At 41.4% G+C, this 15,592-nt stretch overlaps 1 long non-coding RNA gene across 1 annotated transcript in view; it reads left to right on the top strand.

Moving 5' to 3' along the window:
- The first annotated feature begins 2,619 nt into the window (after positions 1-2,619).
- Positions 2,620-15,592, top strand: part of LOC141374879 (uncharacterized) — a 43,106-nt gene continuing 30,133 nt past the window's right edge. Inside the window, exons 1-2 of the long non-coding RNA XR_012382050.1 lie at positions 2,620-2,721; positions 5,435-5,566. This is a non-coding gene — a long non-coding RNA (uncharacterized lncRNA). The remainder of the gene's footprint in view (positions 2,722-5,434; positions 5,567-15,592) is intronic.

Raw genomic sequence — 15,592 nt, 5'->3', positions numbered from 1 at the left:
CAGACTTGGCTGGCCTTTTGCTCTGTTTTCCAGCTTAAAGGCCACTTGGAAGTAAGCTCTGTGGCCGAGAGGAAAGGGGAGGCTGTGGCGGAGGTCTGGCTGGGTTCCTTGAGCTGAGGTAAGTTGTTACCACCAAGCTTTTAGGGACAAACCCAACTTTTAGGTAACTTGTCAGGTACACCAAGTCACCGACCCCCTAACATGGTGGACGGGGGTGTCTCATGGCATCGGATAAGGATACAATCCCAGCGACACGATTCTGGAGCAGAGAGACGTCTGACTGCTTTAGTGACTGAGAAGGAGCACACAGCAGACGCTCAATACCTTTCTCTGCGTCAGGGGCCTGGTCTCTGCCTTGGGGAAAGTGAGTGGACCAGATCGTGTTTGGCGAGGCCGACTTACAGGTGAACTTGCTCACTTAGCGTACCCCCTCCATGTGCAGAAATACTGACCAAAGTCAAGAAGCTGTCCAGTTTGTTGAACACAAGCTCTAAGAAGAAGGCTTTGTCTGTTTTTCTTCCCCACCCTAAGACGAGTGCCGAGAACAGTGACTACACACCAATATTCGTCCATGAATGGATGGCATCATATGAGGGTTCTGACTCAGAAATCAACCGCGATAAGCCCCATGACCCTTGAAGCGTGCTCATTATTTTAACGAGCCAAATTTTAGGAAGACTGGACCAAGAAAGGGACAGGACTAACAATCGTTGGTACTTAGTATGTGTCAGGAAATTTCTCATGTTCTTGATGAGTAGGTACTGTCCCATTTTTGGGATCAGGAAACTGAGGCTTGGCAAGATGAATTCATTTGCCTATGGTCGCCTAGTTAATGAGTGGTGGATCTGTGGTTCAGACTCAGGACTCCCATGGTAGAGTGGTTTCAAAGATCTAGTTACTGTAATACTTCATTATTAGAGGTTCACAGCATCAGAATTTAGGGACGTATTTGCCTGCTTGCACTCGATGCTGGAAAAATGTTTTAAATTCTTTTTATGGGAAGTTTTTAGAATTTTGAGATTCAAACCAGATTAAGTAGGTGAAAGTGCTTTTTTAGACTTCTTGGCTCGACACTAAAAAATTTGTTCTGAATCCAAATCCAATATAAGTGTATTAGCTTTTTTCTAGCCAAGAGTTTACAGAAGCAAGAAATAAATCAACATGCCTCCAGCCCCAAGGGGTGATGCGGAGGAGAGAGATGGATGTGTGATCAGGTCTCAGAGGGCTTGGGCTTTGGTTCCAACTCCGCTGCTGAGCAGCTGTGTGATCTTGGCTGGGTCACTTCACCTCTCAGGATGATAAGTTTATCAACAGGCAAATAAAGACTAATAAACCTTGCTTTGCTTACTGCTTAGAGACAGTTGGAATTGAGAGATGTCATGGAATTCAAATACTTTCAAAGCTTATAGCGTCCAATTGAGAAAACTTTTATGTTTGTGATGAAAATGTCCTATATTCTGTAATAATGGGGTTTGAGCCTTTTCCCATCTACTTACCTAATTTTACTAATTTAGTTTAATTTTTATCTTAGGTGACAACATATACTTTTCACACTTAAAATTTCATTTAGCTTTTCCGCTAAGGTAAATGGAACTTTTCCCCCTTTGTTTGGCATTTGTGAATAGTTTCCTGATTTTTTTTCTTTTTTAATTTTAGCTCAATCAAGATTTACTGTTTTTCTCTAAGGCAACGAGTCCAAGTACCCGAATTCACCTCAGAGGGGACAGAGAGTTGAGTCAATGTTTCCCTCTGTACATGTTTCTCAGGTTGGCCCCAGATATGAAATATAATTATGGTGTTTTCTTGCCTGATATTAAGACAAGTCTGAGGAGGCCTGGCGTACATTCCTTGGGCTCATGAGTAATTATGGTGTTGGTGATGATCAGCTACTTTATAAGGTCTTGGGCTGTTGGCATTCTGTTTTTTCTGTAATGCACATACCGCATGAGTCTAATTACCACTGTTTTGGTGCCTAACAAATATGCTTCACTTGTAAACCTTGTATTTATGTTCAGATGGGACTGGAGGGTGTGTGTTTGTGTGCGTTGTAACCAGCACAGCCCAGAAGTTCACAAAAATATCCCCCGATTCCAATCAGTTTTTGGTTTAATGGCCCAGGCATTTCATATTCTTCTCTTGGTTGGAAAACTATTTTTCAAGTTCTCTTTTTCTCCAGTGCCATTCTCCTCCCTTCTTGTCTCTCTGTAAATTTTATAATACTGTGTTTCCTTTTGAAAGATGAGGTAAGAGGGAACACGTGTGTGAAAGTCGTGGCCAACTCCCATGTGACGGGGGCCGGTGAGATTAAGGCCAAAGGCCAAATGACTTCGGCACCTGACAAGTGTGTGGATCTCATTATGGCCATTGGGTCTGCGGGGGCTTAGAGAAAAAAATTCAATGGATTTGCAGGATGCATGGTCAACATTTGGTGAGAAAGCAAGTCTTCCAGGACTTTGTTTCTAATGCGTGGCAGAGGTATGGCCCTCCCAGATTTTAATTTTGCGTCCTAACAGTAAAGTTTCCATCTACCTTATACATTTAAAGATCCACAGAACTTGAAGAAGCATTTGAAGTGATCTCGTCTAATCTCTATGTTATAAATGAGTAGCAGGAGTGCAGGGAGAAGAAAGGAAGCTTCCCAAGGCCTCCTCACCGCCAGATTTCCTCTCTGCCAGCTGGATGTCCATCTTTTACACCTGCTGTCATGGCCCCAACGTCCAGGTATCCATGGGGAGCTTTTGAACACCTACTCTGAGCTTGGCAGTAAGCGACTTGGTGGGGGATCACCGAGATGTCATTAAGGCATAGTTTTGGCCTTCAAGGAATTTGGTAGCAAATTGGAGAGCCAAGACGAACACGACACAACAGCCTCATTATCATTATGGGAAATGGCAGCTTACAGGTCAGAGTTGACATCAGGGGAGAGGTGGGCCAGTTCCTCAAGACATTGGGGTGCAGGAGATGGGGAAGACTGGTCTACCCAGAGGAAACTTAGAGGGAGAGCTTGAAGCAGGTTTTGAAGGTTTGGGGTTTGGGAATTCCAGGAAGGTGGCAGGGCTTGCAAAAGGCTCGGGGGCCTTGAGGAAAGCGTGTGAGGGAAGCTTCAGAGTGAGGACAGGCCCACTTCTCATTCTCGATCTGTGTGTGTGGAAGGCGTGGGGATGAGGTAATGACTGCTCTGAGCAGGGACATGGGGAAGGCAACAGCAGGTGCCCAGGAAGCCCCTTCACCCAGCAGGTGCCGGGATGAGAGTACCACCTACAATGCCAACTTCTAGAATGACTCATCTCTTTGCCTTCTTCTTTGAGAGGTTTGCTCCGCTCATGCGTATGGCTTTTTCCAGGGGGGGCCGGTGCGGAATTCGATTGTGCACCGTTCCGAGGGCGAAGCTAGAAACAGAAAGAGGTGCAGTTGCCCCACGAGAACAGGATGTCTCGGGCTAACACTAAAGTGCCCAGTGACTAGGTAGGGTGAGGGGTCTGCATCCTGACTTGGGGTCTTCCTGTTTCCGAACTCCGGCCACGCCACTAACACCGTCCACACCGCAGGGTTCTCACCTGTCCTTTATAGAGAGCGGAACACCTGCCCTAGCTACGGCACACCATGCTGCAAGAAGCCCGTAGGAGAAGATATGCGCATGGGAAACAGACTGCAATCGCCGTCAGTCACAGCACTCTTGCTGCTGAGATGGTGGAGCATTTGATGCAGGTGGAGCATGTGATGCAGAAACTGCAGGAGGAAGGACCTATTTCTTTCTTTTTTTTTTAGATTTTATTTATTTGATAGAACGAGAGAGCACAAGCCGAGAGAACAGCAGAGGGAGAGGGAGAAGCAGCAGGCTCCCTGCTGAGCAGAAAGCCTGACATGGGGCTCGATCCCAGGACCCCGGGATCACGACCTGAGCCGAAGGCAGACGCTTAACCGACTGAGCCACCCAGGCGCCCAGGACCTATTTCCTTCCAAGGAAGTCCCCGTCTTCGGCCTTGCCACTTAGAGCATTCTTTCACTTCACTTTTGTCTCTTCACTTTCTTCCCCACCCCCCGTTTCAGAAGGAATAGAATGGAACTAGCTTGAGGATTCTGCTCAGACGGATGACCGTGAGCAGCCCTAAACCAGAACTGATCGGATGCTGCTGACAGAGCCGTCAGAACTGGGGTGGCCCCACGCAAAGCTGAAAAAAATCAAGGAAAGGATGGGGTGGTGGGAGGTGGGGCAGGGGTGGTGAGATGATTGTCCCTCCAAAAAGAGGAGATGGTTTTCAAACTGTATTTTTAATATATTTTCTAAATTTTAATGACAGCTCCGTCTGAAACCATTAGCGGTTTCTAAGGTTCTCTGAGCAGGGTTTTCCTTGGAGATTGGCTTGATTATAGGTTTAGGTCTTGATTCCTTTCTAAACGTAAAGGATCAGTCCATCTAGAGCTCCCCAGGTAGTTCCCCTCCCTACCCCCCAGGAGGAAGAGGCCTGAGCTGGAAGCTGTGGCTAGCTGGAAAGAGACAGAGTGGGGACCAGAGGTAAGGGGACTCCTAGGCCGGGGGAAGGAAGAAAGACTTTAGAAACACAAATAATGGACGCCAACTGGTCTAGAGAGTCAGAGGAACGGAACTGCGTGTGTGGGAAGGGCATTTATTGAGTGCTTGCTGTTTCCCCAAACCTGTTTTTTATTCCAATTTTATAGGATCAGGGTTTAAGGAAATCTGGATTTTTTTCTGGAAGACAATAGGAATTCAATGAAGGGTTTTTCCTCTGCACAATGGCACAGATACGGCCTTAGAGAGCTCATCTGGACTGCCATGCGGAAGATGGATTGGGGCGGAGGCTAGGAGCGGAAGGGCGGTGGGGGGAAACCAGGGGGAGTCCCCTGAACCAGGGCAGAGACAGTGGGCAAGGATCAGATTTGGGCAATAGTTTGGCAGCAAAAGTATAAGGAGTTGGCCTTTGAGATAATAGTCCCCATAGTGTTGGCTCCTTGTATTGCCAACATCCAGCACTTATGAGATGCTCGAGCTCACGATTTTGGAATGCTTGTTGATTAATTGCTTGGTTCACTATATTTCCTAAAGAAAAAGGTCACTGTTTAACCTATCCAGAGACATGGACCAAAATTTACCCGTAAGGATGTTTATTACAGTGTCATTTTTAATTGTAAAATTATGTCCAAATAGGGAAAGCCTCCTTTGTTGGGGAGAATATTTGCAATTATTAAATTAAAAATTAAACTTAATGACATAGAAACTTCTAACAAAATGTTAAGTATACACATAATACAAATTACATATAAATAGTGTGCTCCTGATTCCATGAAAAAAAAATGCACGCACAGAAAAAAGAAGGGAAAAAATATTATCAACATGTTAATCATAATTCTCTTGAGTTATAAGACTAGAACTCCCGTTTATTTTCTTCCTCCTGTATTTTCATATTTTTTCAAGTTTATACCATGGAGGGGTCGAAGTTTTCAAATCAGAAGGATAAAAATCATTGTGGAAGACAAAAAACCGAGAGGATACCACTTAAGGATTCAGAAGATTGTGTTCAAGTGTCAGCGCTGCCTTATGACTCAGGCAAGTCACTTACCTTCTATGGTCTATAATTTTCTCATCTGTACAGTGGGCATAATAACATCTGCTTGCTAATTACAGGGCTATTGTAAATGTCAAACGAAATAAGGGATGTAGAAGTACTTTGTTACTGGCATAAGTTGCTCCAGGAATATATGAGATTCTGGTTATTGTGATGTTTCCTCCCCTCACGGGGACTCGTAAGTGGCTGCTAGAGGGCCCTCCAGGTGAGTAGCTGGCAAGCTAATCTGGAGAAGGAGAGGAGGAGCTTACTCCAGCTTGAAACCATGGTGCCTGAATGAAGACTATCAAGCCTAGCCAAAAGTAATTTCAGTGTGTTGAAGAGAGAGTGGAGACAGTCCTGGAATGTTAGGGAAAGAGGAAGACATTGGCCAAAGAGGACCTCAGTCCTGACGAGCCTGTTGGGATCCTATGTCTGCAAGGTTGGGCTCTTCTTCTAGCTCTGGGACTCCAGTCTTGAGTAACATTGAACCAGCCCTTCCTTACTCCCTCTGGGCCTCGGGATCCTCTGGCAAATGGCAGCTTATAAGGGCTGGACCCTACCCCCAACCTTTCCCAGCACTTGTTCTCATATTCTGTGGAATCATCCCTTTCATCACTGCTGTAAAAAAGAGTCACTGTTAACAATTCAAGTGAAGGGGTGAATGAAGAATGAGTGGAACACACACAAAGAGGGGTCGGGAGAATGGGCAAGGCAAGAGGTGACATTATGTTGCAACCAACAAACGTATATTGAATCTGTGTGAAGTGTAGGACCTTGTGCTTCCTACTGAGGGTTCAGAAACATGGGTCCCAGTCTCTGCCTACGTGGAGAGAGAATGACAAAGACATCATCATGTTCTGATTGCCAAGAACGCTTCACAGAGAGTGAGCACCCAGGAAATCAGGAGTGGATGACAGGTGGACTGAGGAGGAGTCAAAGCGGATAGCAGGTGGCTGGGCAAAGCCTCCCAGCTGGGAATGAACACAGAGCCCCGGAAAGAAGAGGTTTAGGGAGGACTCAGTTGACAGCTTCCCCCAGGTCGGAAGCTTCTCATTGAGTTATCTTGGACAAATCACTTAACTAAATGAACCTCGGTTTCTTCAGTTGTGAAAATGAAGCAAACAATACTTCATGGGTTGTAGGGATGGTTAAATGCAGGAAAGGAGATAAAGTCCTGGGCATATAGTAAGTGTTCAGAAAATAATAATTTTCTTTTTTCTTTTCTTTTTTTTCTTCGAGGCAGATAATGTCTAGCCCTGGACCAGCTGATTGAAAACTGGTGGCTTATGAGCTAGAACTCGTCTGTAGATATTGTTTTGTTTGGATCACAGAGTTCTGGCTTTCACTGTGTTTTTAAAACATTTAAATTAGTTGGAGACACTTGAAATTGGGAGATTTCATATAAATATCCAGATTTCTGATGTCTCTGGAAAACTCCAATCTGGCCACAGGGGCCCGTGTTAGCACTTGGCACTTACTGGCTGGCAAGGAGTCAAGGCAGCTCCTGTGGGTGGGGCCACATTCCCCACTTCTCTGCAGTCCCCACAACTCCCTACTGAGCCCCAACCCTGAGGCCAGTGTCAGCTGCAATCTATCATTGTGTTTGCACTGTTTTTTTTAATTCTTAAATTGAGTTAAGAGTTGAGTGAAATTTCTTTTTATAGCAAAAGCAGAAAAATGAAAGATGTGCCAAGAACATCATATGTTTCAAAAACAAAAACAAAAACAGAACAGGAAGAGAACATATTTCTCTGGGGAAGTGAAAAAAATTCCTATGTGTTTAATATGCAGAGAAAGCGTGTCTGTATTGAAAGAATACACTTGGCTTGCTTCTCTTGTTTGTATTACCTGCCTGGTCCTTGTAGACATTTGAGTTTGTTGCCATTAGCTTGGGCCACTTGCTCCTTTCTGTACATGCTTGTGGAAAAGATCAGTCCCTCTTTATAATTTCCTGCTGCTGTGAAGGGGAAAATTCAGACAGAACTGAAAAAACCATGTGGACACCAATGGTGGTTGCCATGAAGTCCACTGAATTGGCTACTGGACAAGGTCTCTTGCCTCCATGAATATATGTCCATTTCCCATGAGAACATACACTTCTTGGAGATATTTTCTCCTCCCAGAACTTCCTGGTTAGCAGCCCCAAGACCAGAGATAACTCTAAGCCAATGGGATGTTGGCTGGGAACGAAGGGAAAACAATGGTTTGGAAAGGCATCATCTCCTAGAAATATGACATGAGTCAAAAATGTGAGCCATCTGTGTCATTTGAAATTTTCTAGTAGCCACATTATAAAAAAAGTTGAGAGAATAAAGAAATTTAATGTAGTGTTTTATTTTACCTAATTTATCCAAAATAGTGTCATTTCAACATTTTAACATGGAATCAGGATAAAAAATAATTAAATGAAATATTTATACTTTTTTTCCCTTCTGAATTAAATCTTTGAAATTTGATGTGTATTTTGGATTTATAGCACATTTCAGTTTGGGCTGGCCACATTCACAGAGCTTACTTGTTTCTTGTGGCCAGTGGCCACTGTGTTGGATAATGCAGGTTTCGAAGATAGAGGAGGTAATCCATAGCTATATATGCTTTACTGGCTTCTTGACTTTGCTGCTAGCTTTTCTTGATTGGTCAGACCTTGGTCTATCCCTTCTCGGTATCCCTTAAATGCAGGAAAGGAGTACTGTTCAGATTGGAGTTTTCCAGAGACATCAGAAATCTGGATATTTATATGAAATCTCCCAATTTCAAGTGTCTCCAACTAATTTAAATGTTTTAAAAACACAGTGAAAGCCAGAACTCTGTGATCCAAACAAAACAATATCTACAGACGAGTTCTAGCTCATAAGCCACCAGTTTTCAATCAGCTGGTCCAGGGCTAGACATTATCTGCCTCGAAGAAAAAAAAGAAAAGAAAGAAGAAAATTATTATTTTCTGAACACTTACTATATGCCCAACTTGAACAGTACTTACTTACTCCCCAACTTGAACAGTAAGCAGGCAACCCATGCTGTGTTTTCCTCTCCTTGAAAACTCTTCTGGATGCAGGGTAGTGTGAGACACTGTAGGAGGTGCTCACTGTGTTTTCTTGACCTGGTGTACTCTTTTTCTCAAATGGAGTTTGGGTTCTTCCATGATGGGATGTTCGCAGAACTAAGTTCTCTGTTCTGAAGCAGGGTATTGACTTTGCTCCTGTTGAAACTTCCAAGGTTACTGATCCAACTGGAACTTAGACTTTCATTGTTGACAGATGTTCATTCATTAATTCATGGATTCATTAACAAACATGCCAGGCATAGTACTAGGCACTAGCAATTCCAAAGATCACAAAAGCACATTTATAACTCAAAAATTGCTCAGTATGAAAACCAAACAAATGCTTTTTAGCATGACAGGTACAATTATGGATGTAGAGAGAGAGAGAGAGAAAGAGTAAGGGACATAAATGGAAGAGTAGCCCACTGGTTTGGATTAGGGAAGGCTTCACAGAGGAGGTGATGTTGGAGCAGGGTCCTGAGGAATGAGTAGAAATTCAGCAGGCAGCAAGAAGGGCATGAACTTACACTTGTGTGGCCAGCACATGCAGAACTCTGAAAGAGAGCCCCAAGTTGGGGCTGATGGCCAAAGCAGATGGTCCAGCTGTGTCTCTCCATTGTGAGTTTATAGGCAAGATTATAGTTTAGAGACAGCTAGTTTGATATTCACTTAGCCTTCTGTTTTATTGTGACTTTACCAAGAAGCCCCAATGTGTGAAATATCTAGCCCTATGACCACTTCAGAAGACGTCTACTCTGTGCATCTTACAGAAATTTAGACAACTTTACTTGTTTGTACACAGGGACTTCTTGGGCCCCATATACAAGTCATTTCTATAGAGTACCTTCAACAGACTTCTGAATAACTCTTGAAATTAAGTACCATTAAACCGTAACCAAAATGTACATGTGGATTTGAAATGTGTCAACATGTGTTTTGCATCTTTCACTTGTGAAATTTATGTATCTTGCATGGCCTTTGGACAGACCCCATGTGTTTCACATATGGTTGGTACATTTCTTATTAGGAATGGTATAAAGAGGGTCAGGAGAATCAGACTACTGTATTGATAAACATAAGGTTTGAGATCCACTGATAAAAAATGGCTCCTGAGACACCCACATTAGTGGGAAGAACATTTGTCTTGGGAATGTAGAATGTTATGGCTGGAAGGAATCTTGGAGAGAATCTGGTCTAACCCATTCTAACCCATCTAAAAAACTGAGATCTTGAGAAGTTAAGTGACTCACCCAAGGTCCTCAGGTATCAGTGGTAAAGCAAGGATGAGAACTGAACCTTCCTGATTTCCAGTCCAGTGCTTCTTTCTATTTTCCACACTGCTTTGCTCGTGATTCTCATTAAAAGAGCATTACTGTTTTCCAGCTTAAAATGATTTCTGGATAGCAATTCGAGAGTGTTTTCCAGATTGCAACTGTGAGGACATGGGAAAAGATGGAAAAGTGTGGGAGCAGAGTCGTGTATTTGTGACAGGATTGTAGCTCCAGGGCCTAGCAGGATGCTTGGCATGTAGTAGCTTCTCATTAGCCTTTGGGGAATGAATGAACCACACCAATAACCAAGATGAAGGCCAATGTGCCACCAGAGTCTGTGGGAGTGCTCACAAAGATTACAAGACCTATAAAACTAAAATGAGAACCACAGTTAGGGGGCCAACATACATTTTGCCAACAAAACAGGGCAAGCTTGATCTCCTGTAGAATGTGTCTCTATCCAGAGATGACACTCAAAATACTTAATAACCATGACCACACAAGCACCAGACATCAGAGTAGAGGCTGCTGTGAACAGTTGGAACAGGAGACGTACAGCACCGTCTCCTCCCATTTTACTGTCCTTTGAGATGCTCCTAATGTGGTTCCCCTCCCTCTCACCCAATAATTCTCTTTTCCATTGTCCCCTGGGAGAATGAAACGCCAATAAAACTACAGAGAAAAAAAGGAAATAAGGATGATGGATGTGGATATTATTACCTGGAAGCTGTTGTCTCAGTGAGCAAAAATCTGTGGGTAGGAAGAGCCCTAGTAACATTGCATGCTGGAGTCTAATTTGGGGGTACTTCTTCAGTTTAGAGTCAACAAGCCAGGGAATTAAAGGAGGACATTTATGGTCATATATGCAGTAGGGGTCTACTATACAGGCATCTGCTAGATCCTGGAGCTCTGGATCTCTGTGCACATCCTTCTGCCCGCTAGCTGTATAACCGGGAAGGGGTTAATCCCAACCCAAAGTGTCAGCAAGTGGGGTGAAGGGAACTATACAAACTACACCTGCTGGGGAACACTAACTCTGACTGTGTCTTTGGTAATTTTAAGATTAGAAAGCAGTAGAAACCCAACATGGAACATATTAAACAAATGGCATAACAAATGATGGGGAATAAAACATCAAGAAACTTCTTGAAACACTCTGAAGGATGCATGAAGTCTTGTTTCTATCAAGTGGGAGCAAAACACTCTGAGGAAGAAAGAGCCTAAAATGATGATAGTGAGGACTGCAAATAAGCTGTTTTATATATAAAATAATAAAACAATATATAATTGTAGAATGGAAATCCTCACTGAAGACAGAAAATAGCAAAATTGATGATGCAGAAGACTGAAGCAAAAATACTAAAGAGAAACTAGATAGTCCCCCACCCCACCCCTGAATTGAGAGAAAAATGAACACAGTAATGAATAGAACAGCAACATAGAATAGAATCAAGAGTATGGACTCTGAAGGTGTATTCCCTTCCCACTAGTAACTAATCTCTCTTTTTCACTATCGTCATAGAGCAACCTTTACAAAAACTATTATTGGAAGTGTAAATAAGGAAATTTTCCTGCTAGATAGAAAGACCTGGTTGTACATACTAGAGGAGCTTTGTCATATCAGGTCATATTAATTAAGAGAACCATTCTTAAAAAGTACTGGCAAGCTTTTATTTTTATTTAATTTTAATTTTAATTTTATTTTATTGTGTTATGTTAGTCACCATACAGTACATCATTAGTTTTTTGATGTAGTGATCCATGATTCATTGTTTGCATATAACACCCAGTGTTCCATGCAATACGTGCCCTCCTTAATACCCATCACTGGGCTAACCCATCCCCCCGCCCCCCTCCCCTCTAAAACCCTCAGTTTATTTCTCAGAGCCCATAGTCTCTCATGGTTCGTCTCTACCTCTGATTGCCCCCCCTTCATTTTTCCCTTCCTTCTCCTGATGTCCTCCATGCTGTTCCTTATGTTCCACAAATAAGTGAAACCATATGATAGTTGACTTTCTGTGCTTGACTTATTTCACTTAGCCTGATCCCCTCCAGTCCCATCCATGTTGATGTAAAAGTCGGGTATTCATCCTTTCTGATGGCTGAGTAATATTCCATTGTAGCTTTTAGAAAAGAAGGAGAACTGGAGGCGTCCATGGGGGGAATAATTCGTTTCCCTGACTACAAGGGAACACAATTTTTACTGATGTCATCCTGACCCTCTGCTATAGTATATGGCAGAAACAAGAGAGTAATATTTGTGAAACTTTTGAAGAAAAACATTGTAAGTTGAGAATTTTTATACTCATGTGCTAGAGGACTTAGATAATATAACCACAGTGTGCCTTTCTTTAAAAAGAGATAGATCAAAAATAAGACATTGATAATGGGGAAGTCATGATATAAAGGGGGTGCTGTAGATATTCATGCTTTGCCCCTATGGCCTTAAAGGTCATCCATAGGCAGAGTCTCCCACATTTAGATCATTAACCCTTATAGTAGGCTGAATAATGGTCCCCTATAGATGTCTACCTCCTCATCCCTGGAGCCTATGCATATGTTACCCCACATGGTAAAAAGGACTTGGCAGATGTGACTAAGTGAGGGATTTTAAGATAGATGATTCAGTATTATCCAGCTGGGCTCAATATAATCACAAGGATCCTTATCTGGGGAAGGCAGGAGAATCAGAATTAGAATAGTAGGAGACATGATGAGAAATTGGAGTGGTGTTAGGAAGGGACCATAAACCAAGAAATGTAGGCAGTGTCCAGAAGCTGAACATGACGAGGTAATGATTCCCCCCTCAGGGCCTCCAGAAAGAACTGGTGCTGCGGATAGATACTTAGACTTTGATCCGGGGAGACTTTTTGGAATTCTTTTCTCCAAAACTGTAAGATAATACACTTGCGTGTTTTTTAAAAATTGAGGTAAAATTTGCATAAGAGTTAACCACTCTAAGGGGTACAATTCAGTGGCATTTAGTGCATTCCCAGTGCTGTGCAACCACCACCACTCTCTAGTTTTAAAACTTTTTCTTTGTTATTCCAGAAGAAAACTCCTACCTATTAAGGTAATCACTCCCCATTCCAGCCTCCCTCCCTGGCAACCACTCATCTGTCTCCATCTCTCCTATTGCTATTGACTCTTGCAATAGACTCTTGCAATAGACTCTATTGCGATAGACTCTTAATTCTATTCCTGCTTACACTCTTGCTGCCATTTTATCAGTGCTTCATGTTGTATCTGAGTCCTTGCTTGTTTCTTTATTTTTAAATGAGTAAAATCATATCATGTCAGTCTCCTACTTAAAATCCTTCAATGGCTTGCCATCATATTTAAAATAAAATCTACCACTCTTCTTATGTCCTTGTGATAGTTAATTTTATGTGTTTTGACTAGGCCACAGGTACCCAGACATTTGTTCAAGCATTATTCTGGCTGTGTCTGTGAGGGTGTTTCTGGATAAGATTAATATTTGAATCAGTAGACTGAGTAAAGCAGCTGTCCTGCCTAATGGGGGTGGGCTTCATCTGGTCAGTTGAGGGTCTGAGTGGAAGAACAAAAGCCTAACTTCCAATAGTAAGAGGGAACTCCTGCCTGATTGCCTTGGGCTAGGTTGTTAGTTGGTTTTTCCATATTTCTCTCCCTCTCTCTACATACATATATATATGTATATATATGTACATATATACATATATGTACATATACAGGTACATATACATATATATATATATAAACAGAATGAATAGGAGAGAGATGGAGATAGAGATTATATATATAATAATATACATCTCTCTCCTATTCGTTCTGTTTATTTGGAGAACCCTGACTAATACCTAATACAACACTCTGCCTGTCCCTCTGAAGTCATCCTGAGCCGCCTTCTCCTGCTCATCATGCTTGAGCCTCATTGTTTTTTTTTTTTCCTCTTTGAGCTGGGATTCGCCCTTCCTTCTGCCTGCAAGCTCTTCCCCAGATCTACATATGGGTGGTTCTATATCATCATTCAGGTGATTGCTCAAATACTGTCTCTCCAAAGAGGATTCTTCCCTTACCACCTAAGCAAATGACACCCTACTCTTTCTATTACATTATTCTGTTTGGGATTTGTTCTCCCTTGCAGTTAGCATTAGCTGGAATTACTTTGTTTATTTATTCAAAGTTTATTACATATTTATTGTCTGTTTCCTCCACAAGATTTTAAGCTTTATGAGTTTACAGATTTTATTTTATCCCTAGTACCTTGTCTGTAGTATATGCTCAGTGTGTATTTATTGAATACATAGATGAATGAATGCAATCAGGTTTAAATAACTTTTATAAACCTACCTGCAAAATCAAAAGAAAATACCAAGAATAATTATGTCCAACTAAAGACTACACTAGAAAAAGAAAAGTTGGGGACAATTCAAAGCTATTAAATGTACAATACTTATCTTCTGAATCAGGGAATTGAAGGAGTCTAAGTATCAATAACTAGAAAAACATGGAGTAAAAAATAGGGTGTGTATATATTGTCTAAGTCAAGGAGAAGATTACAAAGTACATTCTTGGTAACAAAAGACAGAAGAGAATAAAAAAGACTTAAAAACAGAAGCAGAAATGTACATAAAGACAAAAGACCAAACATATCATTTATGAGCCAAACATAAATGATTTACCCCCTATAAAAAAATGAAATACCTTCAAATAGGTTTAAAATATCCAACTGTGAAGTGAGTACAGCAAAGTGATGCAGAAATCCTAACAACAAAAAATGGGAAAAGATTTACCAGGGAAGTGTAAACCAAAGGAAATCAGGGTCGTGATATAAATTTCACACACGGTAGATTGCAAGGCAAGCTGTGTTACATGGGATAGAAAGAGTCCTCTTATAATGATGAAAGGTGAAATATACAATGAAAGTATAAGAGTAATATATGCCACGTGACTGTCTGAGCTATAGAAAGCAAAAATGGGAGACGGAGTGAAAGGACAAAACTTTCTACTTGTGAGAAATGTTCCTTCTAGTATTAAACTGTCATGGGGCAGGAGATATAAATACAGTAAAGAATCTGAATAACATAATTTAAAGACAGAATTAATCAGGATAGTGAATGCTTTATATCCTACCAATAAAGATCACACCTTCTTTTCAAATATGAATGAAACATACATAAAGTTGATTGTACAATAGACCCTTCAAAACCAAAAATAATTCAAAACCTTCTCAGGGCAAAAATTTCTCAGCTACAGTGTAATAAAACTAATGACAGAGGGGGTGAGACACACACACACAGAAAGGGGTATATAAATCCAAATCCTAAATTAGCTAGCAATTTAAAAGCCACTTTATATATTTCTTATTAAATAATGAATCAAAATGAAATAAAAACTGTGATTACAGATTATGTAGAAAATTATGAAAATGAGAATATTATGTATCAAAATGGATGTGACAGGGCCAGTCTTCATAGGTCTATTCATCACTTCAAATAATATAATAATAGCATAATAATTTGGAAACATAAAAACTGAAGGAACCAATCAATAGTCAATGTGAGGTTGTTTAAAAATCTAACTTAAGTAAAACAAGCAGATGAAAGAACTAAATATTAAAGGATTAAAAATGAGAAAATACAAAAGTAAGCGCAGTAACTTGTTTCTCTAAAAAAGGGGGCAAATCTCTCATAAGTTAAGTAATTAAAGTAAATGAGAGAAAAAACACA

The sequence above is a fragment of the Callorhinus ursinus genome, unplaced genomic scaffold, assembly GCF_003265705.2.
Source record: "Callorhinus ursinus isolate GAN/ISIS: 27379988/994484 unplaced genomic scaffold, GSC_fseal_2.0 scaffold2, whole genome shotgun sequence".
NCBI classification, from domain to species: Eukaryota; Metazoa; Chordata; class Mammalia; order Carnivora; family Otariidae; genus Callorhinus; species Callorhinus ursinus.
Note: the sequence above shows the minus strand (reverse complement) of the source record. Positions and strands in the feature narration are given on the sequence as shown.